This window comes from Pseudophryne corroboree, chromosome 5 (genome assembly GCF_028390025.1).
Source record: "Pseudophryne corroboree isolate aPseCor3 chromosome 5, aPseCor3.hap2, whole genome shotgun sequence".
Lineage (NCBI taxonomy): Eukaryota > Metazoa > Chordata > Amphibia > Anura > Myobatrachidae > Pseudophryne > Pseudophryne corroboree.
In genome coordinates this window covers 764266918-764283973 of record NC_086448.1, presented here as the reverse complement: position 1 = coordinate 764283973, position 17056 = coordinate 764266918, and the positions used below count along the sequence as shown (strand labels likewise).

General features: G+C 48.6%; 1 protein-coding gene across 1 annotated transcript in view; it reads left to right on the top strand.

Moving 5' to 3' along the window:
- The first annotated feature begins 11540 nt into the window (after positions 1-11540).
- Positions 11541-17056, top strand: part of NCALD (neurocalcin delta) — a 192353-nt gene continuing 186837 nt past the window's right edge. The window contains exon 1 of the mRNA XM_063924216.1: positions 11541-11780. The gene's annotated coding sequence lies outside the window, so the exon portion shown is untranslated. The remainder of the gene's footprint in view (positions 11781-17056) is intronic.

Here is a 17056-nt window from a genome sequence, read left to right as displayed (position 1 = left end):
CTTTTTCATCGCTCCGGCGATCGTAATGTGATTGACAGGAAATGGGTGTTACTGGGCGGAAACACGGCGTTTCAGGGGCGTGTGGCTGAAAACGCTACCGTTTCCGGAAAAAACGCAGGAGTGGCCGGAGAAATGGTGGGAGTGCCTGGGTGAACGCTGGGTGTGTTTGTGACGTCAAACAGGAACGACAAGCACTGAACTGATCGCACAGGCAGAGTAAGTCTGAAGCTACTCTGAAACTGCTAAGTAGTTAGTAATCGCAATATTGCGAATACATCGGTCGCAATTTTAAGAAGCTAAGATTCACTCCCAGTAGGCGGCGGCTTAGCGTGTGTAACTCTGCTAAATTCGCCTTGCGACCGATCAACTCGGAATGAGGGCCATGATCCTTAAACTATCAAACCAGGTTCCATGCATGCTGAACAATTGTGTATATGAGTATCGCCACAATAATAAAAAAAAAAAAAAAAAAAACCAGCAGGAAAATAATACAAAATAGCATGTCGACGATACCTCGTCCCTTATCTATGAAACCATAACAACTGTATACTGTTACAAAGATACAAGAACCGATCTCACGTGTGAGCAACATATAGCACTAGTTAAGAGAAAAAAAACACAATGTATAACATGGGTAGCAAGAATATTCACGTCCGCTTCGGGACGAGACGTCTCATTCAGGGAGGCTCTGAAGAACGTGAACCCTGGGTGGTTCCCCGCGTCCGTGGGGAACGTACTTGCTGCCACGCGTCGTCTGGAGGGAGCACAACCGGGAGGTCCGGTAGATGGTGAAAAGCGTCCCAATCTGGCAACTGTACCGGAGGAATTCCCAAGATCGTGAAGAAGGCCTGTAAATCCGAAGGTCTAGAAAGACTCGCGACCTTGCCACCATGAGAAACCTGGAGGGAGAATGGGAAGCCCCATCTATATTTCAGTTCGAGTTTCCTGAGAGAGTCTGTAAGAGGCTTCAAGGCTCGACGTTGTTGTAAGGTCGACCAGGCAAGGTCAGGAAATATCTGAATCTTGTCTCCTTGAAAGTCAATGCTATCCAGCTGACGGGCCGACCTCATTATTTCCTCTTTTTGAGCATAATAATGGAGCCTGCAAATCACGTCCCGTGGTTTGTCAGAGGGTAAGCCGCGGGGACGGAGGGCGCGGTGAGCTCTATCGAATATAATGTCCTTGTTCGGATCCAGGTCAATTAGATCTCCAAATATCATAGTTAAGGCGGCGATCAGGTCAGCCTGTTGAACGCTCTCAGGTAAGCCCCTGACTCTGATATTATTTCGCCGGCCGCGATTATCCATATCCTCAATACGTGATTTTAGGAAAGAGATATCGTCCCGTTGATGAGATAACACCTCCCGAAATTTAGTCAGAGAGTCGACATCAGACGATTCGTGACGTTCCAGAGCATCGACACGAGTCGCGATTTGGGACATATCTTGTCGGAGCGCTGTCACTTCCTGAGTGATGGTGGAAAGTAAGCGAGTCTCCAAGGCTGAGAAATCTTGCTTCGTGGGGAGTGACTTTACATGAGACAATATCTCGCTTATCTCCGCAGACAGAGAGGAGGCCTGTGGGGGCAGCGGAGCCCCGGGGGATGTCATGTCGTCCACCGTACCGTGCAGATTCGGGGAGGACGGGACAGTAGAGAAAGTCGCGGGGATTGAGGTTGGAGTAGTTAAAAATTGACGTAGGTCCGACGAATGTCGGTTCGCAGGGGATGGGATCGCTTCCGGCTTGGTCTTGGCCTTATTTTTCTTTTTTATCCCTCTCACCATGAGATCGGTCTTCAAATAACGCAGTATAGAATTACACTTTCACATATCCTCGGCAGTATGCAGCATGTGGGTCGTCACCGTGCAAGAAGCCCCCCCACGTGGCCTCAGGGCAGCATCAGGCAGGCAGGCACATAGCTAGGGGACCATACGCCAACTCACAGAGGCAGAACATCCGAATTGGTGAGATTGAGGTGTCTCTGCGGGACACTATACGTCAGATAATACGCTGCCACGACGCCTCTCCACGGTGGTATAGGTAAATGGCGGCAGCGGATGGCGGTCTGTGTGGAGGCCACTGAGCAGGAAATCGGGTGAAGCGGACACCTGGATGGATGGATGGAATGCACTCTCCTTTAATCCACTTATATTGCAGTGATTGAGGGAGCTGGCAAGATGGCCGCCACCAGTGTCCCACACAGGGAGCTGCAGAATATAGCTCCTTTATTTCAGAGCCCTCCAGGAGGATTCCCGCCGTCTGGAGGTACCAGGAGGGTCCAGGGCAGCCAGCAGAGGTGGGTGGAGGAGAGAGGGGTCTGCTGGGTGTTCGCGGGGACCCGTCGCGAGTGTTTTCCGGACCTGGAGCTCCCGGCCGGGCCACCGCCAAACTCGAGGCCCCGGCTTCGGATCGGGGAGAAGGCCCCAGACCGCGGGAGCCACAGGAAGCCCCTGCGACGCTCAGGATCACGTCCCCGGGTGTTCACGGCCCCGGGCTGACTTCAGGGTCGAGGCAGGAGCACAGATCCCGAGGTGAGCGTCCACTTCCGGGGCCCAGCGGGGGAGAGACAACAGAGAGCAGCCGTGTAGCGGAGATGGCTGCCGGGCGTCTCTCCGCTCCGTCCCGCACAGCGCTGTCAAGGGGCACTCGAGCAGCAGTGAGGGTAGGCAGCGGGCAATATCTCTCAGCCGCGGCTGGCGGCAATGCGGTAATTATAGGTCCGGTAGACGTTCTCGGCCCGCCGGGTGATACTGGAGCTGCTTCCGGGCTAGAGAAGAAATCGAGGCCCCGGCTTATGGGAGCCCCGTAGGCCGCAATCCGCAGGAGCGGTTAAAACCACTCCCCGACTCCGCAGCACTAACAGGGGCACTGCAGGGGGGAACAGGAGGAACAGGGGAGCCGCTAAGGGCACAAAGGAGTCCAGAGAGGGGGCCTATAAAGAAGGAAAAGCTCCGAGTCTCTGGAGCTCACTCAATACGTGACTGCCTCCATCAGCAGCCAGACCACGCCCCGGCTGCTTTATTTTTACACTGCAATTTAGATTGCAGATTGAACTCACCACACTAAAATCTATCTCTCTCTGCACATATTATATCTGCCTCCCCTGCAGTGCACATGGTTTTGCCCAAGTGCTAAAAAATTTCCTGCTGCAATCAACTTGGAATTACCCCCTAAGTGCGTCAGGGTGGGCGCCTTGTGGAGCCCAGTGTACCTCGCAGAAAGAGTTTTAACAAAGGTAAGTTCTTACCATAAAACTCGTTTTCTGCTGCGGGGTACACTGGGCTCCACAAGGAATGGACAATGGGGATGTCCTAAAGCAGTTCCTTATGGGAGGGGACGCACTGTAGCGGGCACAAGAACCCGGCGTCCAAAGGAAGCATCCTGGGAAGCGGCAGTATCGAAGGCATAGAACCTTATGAATGTGTTCACAGAGGACCACGTAGCCGCCTTGCACAATTGTTCAAGGGTCGCACCACGTTGGGCCGCGCAAGAAGGTCCAACAGACCGAGTAGAATGGGCCTTAATGTGATCAGGAGCAGAGAGACCAGCCTTCACATAAGCATGTGCAATCACCATTCTAATCCATCTGGCCAGAGTTTGCTTGTGAGCAGGCCAGCCCCGTTTGTGAAACCCAAACACAACAAAAAGAGAATCCGATTTCCTAATAAGAGCAGTTCTCTTCATATAGATACAGAGAGCCCGTACCACATCCAAAGACCGCTCTTTGGGAGACAGATCAGGAGAAACAAGTGCCGGAACTACAATCTCCTGATTAAGGTGGAACGAAGAAACCACCTTAGGTAGATAGCCGGGACGAGTCCTAAGAACCGCCCGGTCACGGTGAATTATCAGATATGGGGAACTACAGGACAAGGCACCCAAATCCGACACTCTTCTAGCCGAAGCAATAGCCAGCAGAAACACCACCTTAAGGGAAAGCCACTTAAGGTCAGCTGAACCATGAGGTTCAAACGGAGACTCTTGTAACGTCTCCAAAACCACCGACAAGTCCCAAGAAGCCACAGGCGGGACATAGGGAAGTTGGATACGCAACACGCCCTGAGTAAAGGTATGCACATCAGGTAAGGTCGCAATTTTTCTCTGAAACCACACCGACAAGGCAGATATTTGAACCTTGAGGGAGGCCAGATGCAGGCCTAAGTCCAGGCCCTGCTGAAGAAAAGCCAACAACTTGGCTATACTAAACTTGGAAGCGTCATAATCGTTAGATGCGCACCAAACAAAGTAAGAATGCCAGACCCTATAGTAAATCCGAGCAGAAGCCGGTTTCCGGGCCCGCAACATAGTTTGAATGACCGCCTCAGAAAACCCTTTGGCCCTTAAGACGGAAGCTTCAAGAGCCACGCCGTCAAAGACAGCCGGGCTAGGTCCTGGTAGACACAAGGGCCCTGAACGAGGAGGTCTGGGCGTTGTGGAAGTAAAATTGGACGCTCTGACGATAGGCCTTGCAGGTCTGAGAACCAGTGCCGTCTGGGCCACGCTGGAGCTATGAGAAGCAGAATTCCTTTTTCTTGCTTGAACTTCCGAATTACCCTGGGCAGGAGTGACACCGGAGTACGGCAGACGAAACCTCCACGGTACCACCAGCGCATCCACGAATGCTGCTTGAGGATCCCTTGTCCTTGCTCCGAAGACCGGAACCTTGTGATTGTGTCGAGACGCCATCAGATCTACGTCTGGAAGGCCCCACCTTTCCACTAGGAGTTGAAACACTTCTGGATGGAGGCCCCACTCGCCGGCATGCACGTCCTGACGACTGAGAAAATCCGCTTCCCAATTCAGGACTCCCGGAATGAATATTGCCGATATGGCCGGTAGATGGCGTTCTGCCCACTGTAGAATCCGTGAGACTTCCTTCAATGCTAGGCGGTTTCGAGTGCCGCCTTGATGATTTATGTAAGCCACTGTGGTGGCGTTGTCCGACTGTATTTGAACAGGACGGTTCTGAATTAAATGCTGGGCTAGGTTCAAGGAATTGAAGACCGCCCGCAACTCCAGAATATTGATCGAGAGGAGGGACTCCTCCTTGGTCCACCGCGCCTGAAGGGAGTGTTGCTCCAGCACCGCGCCCCAACCTCTTAGACTGGCATCTGTCGTCAACAGGACCCAGTCGGATATCCAGAACGGACGGCCCCTGCACAGTTGTTGGTCCCGGAGCCACCAGAGCAGCGACAGACGGACCTCCGGAGTCAATGAGATCATTTGAGACCTGATCCGGTGAGGCAGGCCGTCCCACTTGGCTAGAATCAGCCTCTGGAGAGTGCGAGAGTGAAATTGATCGTACTCCACCATGTCGAATGCTGACACCATGAGGCCCAGCACCTGCATCGCCGAATGTATCGACACTTGCGGACGAGATAGGAAGCAACAAATCCTGTCCTGAAGTTTCAGGACTTTCTCCTGAGACAGGAACAACCGCTGGTTGTGAGTGTCCAATAGTGCTCCCAGATGCACCATGCTCTGAGCAGGGATCAGGGATGACTTCTTCCAGTTGATGAGCCACCCGTGGGCTTGCAGAAACCGGACCGTCACATCTAGATGACGCAGGAGAAGTTCTGGGGAATTTGCCAGGATTAACAAGTCGTCCAAATACGGCAGTATCCTGACCCCTTGACGGCGGAGTACCACCGTCATCACCGCCATGTAAAGACTCGCGGAGCCGTTGTTAAACCAAAAGGTAACGCCCGAAACTGGTAATGGCAGTTGCCAATCGCAAATCTCCGGTATTGCTGATGAGACACTGCTATAGGAATATGCAGGTAAGCATCCTGTATATCCAGGGAGACCATGAAGTCCCCAGGTTCCAAGGCCAGAACTATAGAGCGAAGGGTTTCCTTACGGAACTTGGAAACCTTCACAAACCTGTTCAATGCCTTGAGGTTGAGAATGGGCCGGGAGGACCCATTCGGTTTCGGGACTAGAAACAGCGGAGAATTATAACCCCCTGGCCCCTCTGCGCAAGAGGCACCTGTACTACGACTCCTGTATCCAGGAGGGTCTGTACCACCGAATGTAGAGTGTTTGCCTTTGTCTTGTCCAACGGGACATCTGTCTGGCAAAATCGAGGAGGGGGTCGGTTCTTGAAGGCTATGGCGTAACCTCGAGTGACGACTTCCCGTACCCAGACATCTGAAGTGGTCGTCAACCATTCCTGGGTATACCCTAGAAGCCGGCCCCCCACCCTAGGATCCCCCAGAGGGAGGCCCGCCCCGTCATGCGGCAGGCTTATCTGTTTTTGGAAGCTGGCTGACGGGCCGCCCAGGCTCTTTTGGGCTTAGGCTTACCAGGTTTGGAAGTGCGGGCCTGCTTGTTGTACGCCTGACCTTTTGCTTTACCTGAAGGACGAAAGGGGCGAAAGGAAGTACCTTTAGCCTTCGACACAGAAGGAGCAGTACTTGGTAGACAGGCAGTTTTGGCTGTAGCCAAGTCAGCCACAATCTTATTTAGATCCTCCCAAAACAGAATATCTCCCTTAAAAGGGAGTACCTCCAGGGTTTTTCTAGAGTCCAGATCCACAGACCAGGATCTCAGCCACAATATCCGGCGAGCCAGGACTGACGTAGTAGAGGACTTGGCTGCCCGTATACCGGCATCAGAAGCCGCCTCTTTAATATAACGAGAGCTGTGACAATATAAGACAAGCATTGTCTAGCATGGTCAGAGGAGATTTCAGCATCTAACTCCAAGGCCCATGCTTCAATGGCCTCTGCAGCCCAAGTAGCTGCAATAGTGGGCCTTTGCGCAGCACCCGTGAGGGTGTAAATCGCTTTCAGACAACCCTCCACACGTTTACCCGTAGGCTCTTTTAGAGACGTGACGGTGGTGACCGGTAGAGCTGAGGAAACCACCATCCTAGCCACATGTGAGTCCACTGGAGGAGGCGTTTCCAAATTCTTAGACAGCTCCGGCGCGAGGGGATAGCGAGCCAGCATCTTCTTTTGAGGCACAAACTTCGTATCTGGGTTTTCCCAGGGTTCCTGACGTATATCAATTAGGTGGTCAGAGTGAGGTAAAACTTGTTTAATCACCTTCTGACGCTTGAACCTATCTGGTTTCTTAGGAGGAACGGATGGCTCGGGATCATCCGTAATCTGTAAAATTAATTTAATAGCCTCCAAAAGATCAGGAACATCCACATGTGAACCACCCTCCCCATCAGCCGTATCTGAGTCAGAACCTGTGGGGTCAGTGTAAGTGCCATCTTCATCCGACGAGGTGTCAGTGACAGCAGTGGATTGTGAGGAGATAAGCAATCGCTTAGAGGACCGCTTGGACGTAGGCGAGCGACGGTCACACTTTTTAGTAGTCAGGGACTGGTTCAACTTCTTTATTTGAGCAGATAAATCGTCCGCCCACAACGGGTTAGCTGCAGGGACCACAAACGGTTGCACCGGCATTGGGGGTCCCATAGGGGGTGTTAGTTTATGTACTAGCGTAGAAAAAGCGGCCCAGGGCGGGTCATTATTTGCCCCCGTTGCCACCGTCCCACTGGGGGGCAAGGAGCCCCCAGAACCAGAGCCCAAAGCTGCTATATTCTCCTCATAGGTATCTGCAGCTTCAACAACACCGGCAGTGTGTTCAGCCCCAGAACCGTTACCAGAGGCGTAACTAGGGTTTTTGGAGCCCAGGGCAAGATGTAAAATGGTGCCCCCCCGTTTCGAAAAATGGGCGTGGCCACACTCCAGAAGGGGTGTGGCCACGCTCCAGAAGGGGCGTGGTCACTGAAAATGGCCCACAGTGCCAGTTACATTGCCCCACAGTGCCAGATACAATGCCCCACAGTGCCAGTTACATTGCCCCACAGTGCCAGATACAATGCCCCACAGTGCCAGTTACATTGCCCCCTAGTGCCAGATACAATGCCCCACAGTGCCGGATACATGCCCCACAGTGACAGTTACATTGCCCCACAGTGCCAGATACAATGCCCCACAGTGCCAGATACATGCCCCACAGTGCCAGATACAATGCCCCACAGTGCCAGTTACATTGCCCCACAGTGCCAGATACAATGCCCCACAGTGCCAGTTACATTGCCCCCCAGTGCCAGATACAATGCCCCACAGTGCCAGATACATGCCCCACAGTGCCAGTTACATTGCCCAACAGTGCCAGATACAATGCCCCACAGTTCCAGATACATGCCCCACAGTGCCAGTTACATTGCCCCACAGTGCCAGTTACATTGCCCCACAGTGCCGGATACAATGCCCCACAGTGCCAGATACATGCCCCACAGTGCCAGTTACATTGCCCCACAGTGCCAGTTACATTGCCCCACAGTGCCAGATACATGCCCCACAGTGCCAGTTACATGCCCCACAGTGCCAGTTACATGCCCCACAGTGCCAGATACATTGCCCCACAGTGCCAGTTACATGCCCCACAGTGCCAGTTACATGCCCCACAGTGCCAGATACATTGCCCCACAGTGCCGGATACAATGCCCCACAGTGCCAGTTACATGCCCCACAGTGCCAGTTAGATGCCCCACAGTGCCAGATACATTGCCCCACAGTGCCGGATACAATGCCCCACAGTGCCAGTTACATGCCCCACAGTGCCAGTTACATGCCCCACAGTGCCAGATACATTGCCCCACAGTGCCGGATACAATGCCCCACAGTGCCAGTTACATTGCCCCACAGTGCCAGTTACATTGCCCCACAGTGCCAGTTACATGCCCCACAATGCCAGTTACATTGCCCCACAGTGCCAGTTACATGCCCCACAGTGCCAGTTACATGCCCCACAATGCCAGTTACATTGCCCCACAGTGCCAGTTACGTGCCCTGGAGACCGGACACAGCAGCGCTGCTAGTGCTGGCAGCGGCGGTGAGGGGAGGGAGAGATGCTGCGCTCTCCTCCCCTCACATTTAGGGTTGACGGGGGCGAGTGGGGCATGATGCCCTGGTCGCCGGCGGCGCCCCCCTCTCCTAAGCCTGCCAAGGCGCCCGCCCTACCCTAGATACGCCTCTGACCGTTACCCTCAGAAGCAGACATGATATAACTTGCAGTATCAGGTAACACAGTACAATTTGTCAGCAGCACAATACCTTATACCCAAACCCCTGCGCAGTGTAGTCAGCACCAGCAGAGATAAAGGAGAGATATGGTGACTAAATCACAGAGAAAAATACGTAATACAGTATATCTTTGTGAAAATCCTATATTAGATAAAACCTGATGCACCAAGCCCCCTCAGGTTATAGAATATAGGGATAGCAGGTTGAGTGAAAGACACGAAATGGACACCACTCAGCTATCAAATGCACACACAAATAGTCACAGTCTGTACAATGCAGAGGTTATTACTAACAATAATACTGCACTGGACTAGCGTACACAGCTATATAACAATAGATATAACAGTACACAGTAAGAACTGGATGTATATCACAGGGTAATTGTACTATAAAACCCTGACTAAGTGCACTCTTTCTTAACTAACACTGACTAAAAAAGGCAGGTAGAATACTTAAGTGTCTTGTAAAGTCACAGCACTGACAACCAGGTGGCTTTACATAGGAGGATTTGCCCAAGCATTCCGAGGAACAGTGAGCTGAGGGATAATGGCGCAGCAGACACTGTCAGGGAGTGAGGAAGAGACAGATATGCAGCTCCAGGGCGGGAACATTTGCAGAAAATGGCGCCCTGGGGCTGGGGGAGGGGCTTCAGGTCCAAGCTCTATCCCCTGCTGGCAAAACCACCGGGTACTGCAGGCTCTAATAAAACGGTTTATAGAGAAAACCTGACATGTCCGATGCTCTGGTGATCTAGTGGGATCGCCTGTACTGCCACAGTGTCCACCGCCAGCGCGCGCGGCCCGCCTCCCACTGACCACGCCGGATCGCGATAAAGACCAGGTCCCGCAAGCAGGACCCACTTAACACCTCCCGAAGCGCGTCCACGCGATCCGGGAGAGCCCCCGTCGTGTGTGCCTGACAAGAAGAAAACCGGAGCCTCCTGCTGTAGTTACCCAGCAACCAGGGCTTGGGAGTCCGGAGCTGCAGCCGTGAATGTCCACGGACATGTAACACTGCTGCTGCCCTTAAAGTCTTCTCTTTTTTCCTCAGAAAAAAAGCTCTTCTTAGGGCTGCCTGGCGCAGCCCCTCTGTTAAGTGCCTGCTACTGCAGCACCAACTACAAAACTGAGATCCTGTGCAGGGAGGTGGGGTGATATAGGAGGCGACGCTATGCATTCTGGGAACAGTCAAAGCTTTGAGCCTGTTGGTGCCTCGGATCAAGATCCTACTCTACACCCCATTGTCCATTACTTGTGGAGCCCCTTGTACCCCGCAGCAGAAATATTTAATGATAAGTCCCTTAGACACTACTTTTTAATAAAATCGACAGCATATCATTGTGACAATTTTATAGGTAGGATCCCTGACAGACTAATTGATAGATCGATCGATCTATCTATCTATCTATCTTATTATTATTATTATTATTAGCAGTTTCTTATATAGCGCAGCATATTCCGTTGCGCTTTACAATTAGAACAACAGTTATAGAACAAAACAGGGCAAAGACAGACATAGCGGTAGGAAGGCCCTGCTCGCAAGCTTACAATCTATAGGGAAAGAGGTATTGATACACAAGGATAGATGCAACCTGTTACATAATGTTTCCCCAGATTGCTAGGTTCTTAGTGGGTTGTATGATATGATCACCCAGCAATGTTGGAAGACAAAATGTGAGGTTATGGGGACTGTGCAGAGGGAATGTAACTGGATAGGGAAGCATTGAAGGTTATGTGTGTGTCAGGAATTTGATAGGCTTGTCTGAAGAGATGAGTTTTCAGGGAACTTTTAAAGGTTTGGAGACTAGTGGAGAGTCTTATTGTGCGTGGGAGGGCATTCCACAGAGTGGGTGAAGCCCGGGTAAAGTCCTGTAATTTTGAGTGGGAACAGGTAATACATCCATCTATCTATCTATCTATCTATCTATCTATCTATCTATCTATCTATCTATCTATCTATCTATCATCTATCCATATATAGAGAGAATGTGTTTAGAAATGTCATTAATTTTCACAGGGCAGTGGGCCTTTACATTGTACTCCAGTTTAATACAGCCCTGTTAGAGAAGTAAGTGGATTCCTGGCTCATTGAGTATAAATGTACATGGCTAATACTTTGCATTGACAACACAGCATTCCAGTGCCTCAGCCTGTTCTCTATCAGAGAAAGTACCCTACCTATTGTTCTGCAAGACACCACCCCAGTGCACGACCCCCACCACTGCCGGCTGCCATGTGAATGAACTGTAAACTCTGCAACCCCCACAGAGCATTGCACGCTGCTAATCTGGCTGCCATGCATTCCCTCATACACTCACCGCAATATGTATATAAATATAAAGGTTTGCAAGTGGTAGGAAGTGGGGTGGGCCCTGGTATGTAAATGAGGCGGGGTGCTCGGCGCTATGTTACTTTGCAGGCAGCCTGTAATGATGAACACACAGTGTGACGGATGACCCTATTGAAATCATTGCAGAGCAGCCCCGGAGTTGCTACGACAACCAGCGCTCTCCTCCTGGCTTTCATGTGGCCATGTGACAGCGATTTCTGGACGTCATCTGGGGGCAGAGCCTGTGTGCACTAAGCCACACACAGCCCAGAGGCTTGTGAATCTGGTGCATGGTGGAGCAACAGTCTCTCTTCTCTTCTCCGCTACTGCTGCTGCTGCTGCTTCTCACGGTCTGCAAGAGAATGGAGTATTAGCTGGCTGACTCTGACACCAGCACTGTATCTGGTAAGCCCATCACCTTCCTCCCTGCTCATTGCATCTGGTAGCCTGTGTTTCCAGCATTGCAAAAAACACACAACACCCAATGACAGGCAGCACAACTTTGCAGTGTGAACATGTGAGCTGGGGATTAGCTGCAGGGGGGGTGAAGTGCTTGTACTTTCTGCAGCCTGTCAGATTGCAACATAGTAGTGAGGCCAAAAGGAAGTGACTGCAGGGTTCCTTGCATAGTTGTGTGCACAGATAAACTCTATATTGTACTGTTCACATGCTGTGCATCCGTTTCACTTGTGGAGCAGATACAACCTGTCTATTGCAAAGTCTGTGCATGGTCTTTACATTTTAATTAATTTTTTTTTTTTTTTTACTGTGTCACATGGTGAGAAACAACTATTGTGCATTCTGATTTTTGTGTATGTGTTTTTTATATATATATATATATATATATATATATATATATATATATATGAGGTTGCCTACTGTATGAAGATATCTCAGCATGCATGTATTAGCAATATCTCACTTCCTCCACTTTGATTTTATATTTAAGAAATTGAATGCTGGAAAGTGAAAGTAGTTGCAGAATGTTTTGTATTGTGGGCGGAATGTGATAGTGCTGTGATGCAATCTGTCGGTGACAGCAAACTCTTATTCTTGGTCACTTCTGTTGTGTTGATGCCACAAGCATTCTCTGTGGCATTTCAGATGTAGCTTATCCCAAAGAGCAAGAAAACACCCCCAACCTATTGTGACCCTTTTATACCAGAGGAACTTTACTAGGTTGGATGCTGTCGGCTGGCGTGTATTGGAGCTCGCCGATCGGCCCACCGACACTTTTACGTCCATCTTTTATATTTGAAATCCACAGACTCCCTTTTCCACTAGGACTAATTCGGTGGCTGTGGAATGGCTTTATTATGTTTTGTGTAGAATTCCAGTGAGTTGTATAATGCCTGTCAGTGTCTTCAAAGAGTGTGATTTATAATCTTTATATATGTAGAACTTCCTCTAAGTAGATATAAGTAAACACACATGTGTTTATCTTTACATGACAGCTATATAATGGAAGCAGGCGGAACATGGACAGAGATGTAAAACTAGGGTTGCATCAGTAGGAAAGGAATTTAGGGCACTGCGGTCTGGGAGTCAAAGCTTCTTTAGGCTTTTCTGATTTATTACAGATTTTTGTGAGAATTTTCTTTTTAGTTTATGTTGCATTTAGGACATCACACAACCTGATTAGGTTCGTTGCAGGCAGTAGGTTATGTTTCTCCATTGAATAACCCATTGAGTGCCCTGTGCATGATTCTGTCAGCCTAGGTTTATGAGACTTGTGATTGACACTTATATAAGGGAAGTACCATGTTATCCTTATACATGTGACCATAGGGCATTATTGTGTGTGACTAACCGGGCAGCCCGTAACCGCCAGTCCCTTGGTGTTCCAGAGCTCTCTTGTGTTGGACTGTGTGATACGTTGTCAGTTCCATTAGACCAGGGGTGAGGAACCTGCTGCCCTCCAACTGTTGCTGAACTACACATCCCAACATGCCCTGCAACCATTTTAGCATGGCCAAATAGCAAAACTGTAGCAGGGCATGCTGGTATTTGTAGTTCAACAACAGCTGGAGGGCCAAAGGTTCCCCACCCCTGAATTAGACCATGGGTCTTCAACCTGCGGCCCTCCAGCTGCTGTGGAACTACACATTCTAGCATGCCCTGCCACAGTTATGCTAACAAGGCATGCTACAACTGAAGTAGGGCATGCTGGGATGTGTAGTTCCACAGCAGCCGGAGGGCCACTGGCTGAAGACCCATGCATTAGACCAACTGGCAATGGTTTGGGAAATCTGTTTAGCACGGTTACAGTACATTCATACTATTAGTATAATTGTATTAATAACACTTTAGAAGTTTTCTGTGGTGTGCGAAGGTGGACGATACAATGTCCAATCAGGGTGCAGCCAGTATAGGAGCAGTGTATAGAGTAAAAAGAAAACCAGGTTCATTTATGAAATGAAACCTGTATTCTGCAGCCAATCCCAATCGAGGTTCTTCTTTGGTCATCTAGTGACCGCAAACATTTGGTTCCTCCAGATGACCCTACTGGGCAATAAAACAATCTGCACCTGCAACCTGACAGATTTCTCCAGAATTAACTTTTATATAAGTTTATGTTCTACTTTTAGAAATTTGTCCCGTGTATTTGAAAAATTGTGTTGTCATTTTCTTTCCGTTACCTGTTTTATTCCTGCCATTTGTACACCTATGATGTACCTTTAAAATTACAGAATTGTGGAACCTTTTTATAAATGATGTTTCTATAATTTGGTACTTTATCTCCAAGCTTTGATAAATCTCTCCTAAAGTTAACTGCTGTGAAATAGCTCCTCTTGGAAGTTAGTGTTTTGGGTTTGTACATTGTGTACCTTTATTTATTTTTATTTTTTATGTACTGAACGTTAGTGTATAGAATAAAATGATTGTTTTTTGGATTACATTTTCAGAAATAATGTTGGTTCATAAAGGATGTTGTACTAGTTTTCATTTACTGTTGCCAATCTCGCATGGTTACAAGTAATTTCAGTATCTTTCAACTTTTAGATTTTTATTTCTCCTCAGCAGTTGATACATTTATCTACATAAGAGTTAGTACAGAGGCTTATTTATTACCAGGATGCAAAATGAACAATGTTCTGTCGCCCATAGTAACTCTTTGCTGTGTGTGTTGTTATCGCCTGTTGGCTCTGCAGGGGGTATTTTTGTCTCGCGTTACTCAAAATAAGTTACTTTCAGATGCTTTTGTTAATTATCACATCTAATGAGCCTATTATTTAAGTAGAACTGTGACCTCTTCAACTGGCTTAGTAAGGTGGCAACTCTGCTACTGTACGTTTGATGCAAATCGCGAGTCGTTTCTCTTGTTGAAAGTGAGAAAATACAATGAGGAAGTTGCAGAGAGATATAGTTGGATACGTTTTATTTGCAGTCATGAAATGAATGCTTCCTTGTTATTGGAGCCCTGGCCTCCCTTGTGCAAATTCTACTTGCTTAACGTAACTGGTTCCGCATTAGTTTACATCTTAACCACCTAGTGCGAAATGTGAGAAGAAGAAAGCGAATGTGGAGTCTAGCGCTTGCAACAGTCCAGCTGTTTTGGAAATACAAGTCTGAGCATGTTGGCACTTGTAGTTCCACAATAGTTTACAAGGCTCCCCAGGTTACCAGATTTGAAGTTAGCTTTGTTAATCATTCTACTGCTGACTGTATAAAGTTTCCTTGGAATTTCATCCCCTCCTGGAATCTTGCCTCTAATAAACTTCTAGTGAAAACAGGCATCGCTCACGTCTTGAGACACCAGTGATATCCTATTCCTGACAGCTATTTGTAACTGCATTGACAGACAGCATTGCCGGGAACTCCCTCTGTCTGTCTGGTCATTTCATTAATTTCTCACTTTACAGATTTTCAAATCTTTTTTTTGTTTGTTCCATTTTGCTTATTGTTGTAAGACGCCCCTGCAATGTGTTAAACTTACATTGGGGGGGGGGGGTTTAATAAATTAGCCACTTTCTGCAGGTTTTTAAATCCCGGGTTAATTGCTAGAGCTATTCAATTATATCCACCAGTAAGCCCCGTATCCCACAGTAATCCCTGCGGCTAATGCAAGATAAGGCTTAGATTGCAGGATAAGTGCCCAGATCTATGCAATTACCACAGGCAGTCATCCGTGAAGGTGCACTTACCACAGATTTCCATTTGCACCTTCCTGAGGTGCGAACAGTAATTGAAAAGCTCCGGAAACTTAACACGGGAGCCAAATGCCCATGGTATGTCCTACTGCTACTTGAATTCCCCCCTATGTGTGTATTTTGGCTTTCCTGAGATAATTTTAGGGATGACTTTAAGTTAAAATGGCAAACTGTGCTCTGTCTTTAAAAACAGCCTGCCCTCTTCTATCCCAACTGCAGGCCGCAGGTTGGAAAAGTTGTGGTGTAGCGTTCACCGCCGGTGGATAGATGCACACGGCATCTATTCACAGTGAGGGGAGAGATTAGGGGGTAGCCCGGTATGTCCCTAAGTGCTGGGTGCTCCCCCAAGAGTGATGAGCAGGGACTGTCATGAGGGAATGCCACCTCCCCGAGCTTCCGCTCCCCTTTTTGTAAGATTACTCTACAAATTCCGCCCCTTCCTGGCTGGTGACCTACCCAAGGTTCACCCTAGTGTAAACACTACTTACTGCAGAATGCATAGGTCCAGTCTCCTCATGATGTGGGGAGGAGAATGAATGCAGCATGAAGGAACAGACTGAAAGTTAGATAGCGGAAGGAACAAGATCTCCCAGCAGCACAGTGCCTAGATTTGAGGCTCCTTTCATACCGCTGCTGTAGGAGTGCAGTGTCAAATGTATCTCATTAATGAGCTGAGTATCATACATCTGACATAACAGAAGCTCTTCATTTCCACTGCTGGCTTTGTGACTATTTGTTTAAATAATAGATTGAATGGCTCATCCAATTAGCCTCTGCTGTTGCGTATGCCCTTTTAAAGCAGAATCTTCTGTGTAATGCAAGAAATCTTGTGTGGTTTCCCAGTGTCATCCCGCTTACATTATCGGCGAAACTGTTGCAATTTAATACTGCACTCCTAATTTTCTCCTCTTCCCTTGATCTCTTGCTTTTTTTTTTTTTTTGCGGAACGTGACTCTAGAATTGACGCGAAAAAAAGTCCATCTGTATTATGTATGTGAGTATAGTAACTAAGGCCTTTAAATCTCCACTAATTCTCCAGTTTGTGATAAATAACAATGCAGAGTTTAGTAAGAAATGTCACTGGTATAACTGAGAGTCTGGAGGAAACGACTGCTCAGCCACCCTTGTTTTATGGCACTTCCAGATCCTTAAAAAAACGTATAGGGCTCCCTTCCCTTTTATTAGGTGATCCACCTCTAGGTAGTGCTAAAGCAAGTGGTCATTTTGGATGTCTCTATTAAAGTTGAACTCTAAGGGGGGGGGGGGGGGGGGGAGAGTATTGTCCAATCTTCTAAAAACTGGAGGTTAACACCTTAGCAACCAGTCATTTATCTAGTACATTCTGAAAAATGATAACCAGAATCTGATACTATGGACAACACCTTAAATTTTTCCTTTGGAGAAATTTGATAAATCTACCCCTAAGATGGAACAATATTTGGCTTTTGCAACTTCCTGTACAAACTTTCTCAGCCGATTAAAGGGGAGCTCAGTATGAGGTCTTCCACGGAGTTCTGTAGGGATTAAGGT